Here is a 3,279-nt window from a genome sequence, read left to right on the forward strand (position 1 = left end):
AACAAGGGTATGACCCCTTATAAGTGCCTTGAATATGACAAATGCTTCACCAGTTGGTGGTCCCTCACTTCCCACAAAAGGCTCCACACTGGTGAGAAACCATATGAATGCCGCATGTGTGGAAAGAGCTTCAATGAAAAAAAATGAAAATCATTCAGGTCAAACATTAACTGGAGTTCCTTTATTTATTTCATTTATTTATTTAATTTGTCAAGCATGTATTAGATAACAGATATAAGTATAATCATGATTATTAATATATGAAATGGATATGAGTAAAAGAGAACATTAGGACAGGGACGGTAGGCATGTTAGTGCGCTTATGCACACCTCTTAAAGACCTCTTAGGAATGGGGTGAGGTCAACAGTAGACAACAGTACTATTAATAGTACTATTAACAGTAACAGTACTGTTGAACAGAGGTCAACAATAGAGTCCTTTGTTGTTGTTTTTTCTTGAAAACATTTTGCTTCTCACCTAAGGAGCTTGTGAAGAAATGGACATCCACAACTTCTGGAGTTGTTGGAGCATCCACAACTTCTGGAGGTAAGTTGTTCCACTGATTCATTGTTCTAATTGTCAGGACATTTCTCCTTAGTTCTAAGTTGCTTCTCTCCTTGATTAGTTTCCACCCATTGCTTCTTGTCCTGCCCTCAGGTGCTTTGGGAGAATAGCTTGACTACCTCTTCTTTGGGGCAGCCCCTGAGATATTGGAAGACTGCTATAATGTCTCACCTAGTCCTTCTTTTCATTAGACTAGACATAGCCAGTTCCTGCAACCGTTCTTCATATGTTTCAGCCTCCAGTCCTCTATTCATCACCTTCCTTGATTTACAGTAAGAGTTGCATGAGTAATTCTCCACTGGCTCCAGCACATGGGTTCACACAGACCTTAAGATTTCACACAGGTCATGCTAAGCCTCACAATTATTAGAATGCCTGTGTTTTCTTCATTGCCTTCATGCCAAGGGATTCTTTCCCCCTCTGGAAACTGGCCTTGAAATAAACAACAGACTCAGGGGCAACATATAGTAATATTTACCAGCAGTAAAGTTAGTGCATAAATATATCTCGTGCCACTGGCACAAGTGGCAAGCTGGACTGAGCTTCCCAGCCAGCAGGTGTTGTGTTACTGTATTGACTCTGGTTCTACCACTGGGAAATCCTTGCTGGATTTCATATGACTTAGATAACCCACTGAAATGCAATCCTGTTTCACAAGACTCTGTGCTTCTCTTAAGGTGATATAATCCCTCAGATCAGGAATGGTCTGGCTGCTTCTGCTTCTCGTGCTGCTCTTCCTGTTGCCACAGGCTACTTGCAGGATACTCAGTGCCAAATGCCTCTTGACTATCAGGAGGGATGCAGTAAACCCAATCAATTATTACAAGGCAGGAGACCATCTCATTACCGGGATCTTCTCTGCCACCAATCTTGCTCAAATTCGGCCATTTAGTTTTAATGCGAGTCCTTCTACAAAATTTGATGGGTAAGTCATCCCACAGGTGATGGCGCTACATCACGGTCTGTGCTTTTTATCTGACCTTGGCACAGTACTATTTTATGCATTTATCAAGCTCGTACTGTGTGAAATTGCTTTTCTTTTTAAATCTCAATTGTTTACTAAACAATGTGGAACAGCTTCCCTTCAGAAGTTGTGGGTGCTTCATCACTGGAGCTTTATAAGAAGAGATTGGACAGTCACTTGTCTGAAATAGTATAGGATCTCCTGCTTGAGCAGGAAGTTGGGCTAGAAGATGTCCAAGCTCGCTTCCAGCTCTATTTTGATTATTTGACTTATTGGTTTTATTAGATTTGAGCACCACCCAACTCCAAAACAGCTCTGGGCAGTTCATAATATCAACAGAGACAAAACTGATAAAAACAGAATGTAAAACAAGATTGATGGAATAGATAAGCAAGATGACATCCAGTCACTTCATAAAATTCATAGACAAATGTGCAAAAGTGCATCCCACAAGGGACACTGAGTACATGAGTATTCTCAGGAAATCAAAGCGTGGAAATGCAAAGAAACATAGAAAGAGACCACAACCATTCATTTGAAGGTATACAAGAGCTAGTAATTCACCACAATTCTTCACATAGTTTCCTTCTTCACATGGCTTTTCTCCTGATCTGTCTCATACACACACATTCCCACACAAGCCATTCATACGTTCAATTATAAATTGCAAAGTTCCCAAGGAGTGACTGGACTGTGAGAAAACTGTTTCATAAGACCCAGGAAGGTAGAGAGATGCCTGATCAGTACCAGGAAGCATTTTGGGGCCAAGATAGTCTTTGATTTACAATTGTCCAGGTTGCTTCAGTTCTAACAGAATAACAGAGTTGAAGGAATCTTTGAAGTCTTCTAGTCTTCTAGAATGCTGACACTACTATTATGTCATCCCTAGCCCTATTTTTTATTAAACTAGACATACCCATTTCCAGCAACTGTTCGTTGTATGTTTTAGCCTCCACTCCCTTAATCATCTTGGTTGCTCTTCTCTGCATTCTTCCTAGAATCTTAGAGTCTAGAGTTTTGTTTTAATTCAGCAATGCAGAGAAGTAGAATTAGGCAGGGATCCTTAATTCAGGAACCTTACATTTCCTCAATGCAGAATGATGACACAATGTGCATATATTTTCAGGGAAGGAGATGTGATGTATTGGAAAATTCTGTCCTTCCTTTTTGCCATTCAGGAGATAAACAAAGATTCCCACCTCTTATCAACATCACTCTGGGATACAGTGTCCAAGACAACTTTAAAAACAGACGAATGACTATGGATGGTCTGTTGGACCTGCTGTCAACTGGAGAGGCCAATGTTCCCAACTACCACTGTGGAAGGAAGAAAAACATACTGGTTTTCCTGGAAGAGGTTGATTCTGACATATCCATCCACATTGCTGCTATATTGGGGATATACAAAATAGCACAGGTATTTGAGTGGAAGGATAGTTTATTGTTTTCTTCATATGAGACTTTTACTCGGAAATGTCTACAAATGCTGCATATTTATGGACTCGTATTCCTAAACAAGACATACATATAACAAAAGAGTTGGAAGGGACCTTGGAGGTCTTCTAGTCTAGCCACCTGCTCGAGCAGAAGACCCTATACCATTTCAGATAAATGGTTGTCCAGTCTCTTTTTGAAAGCCTCTAGTGATGGAGCACCCACAATTTCTGAAGGCAAACTGTTCTATAGGTTAATTGTTTAGGTTGCTAGAATCTTAGTTGCTTCTCTCCTTGGTTAGTTTCCATCCGTTGTT

The sequence above is a fragment of the Notechis scutatus genome, chromosome 2 (genome assembly GCF_049901735.1).
Source record: "Notechis scutatus isolate UNSWTSFEM ecotype Mainland chromosome 2, rNotScu1.2, whole genome shotgun sequence".
NCBI lineage: Eukaryota > Metazoa > Chordata > Lepidosauria > Squamata > Elapidae > Notechis > Notechis scutatus.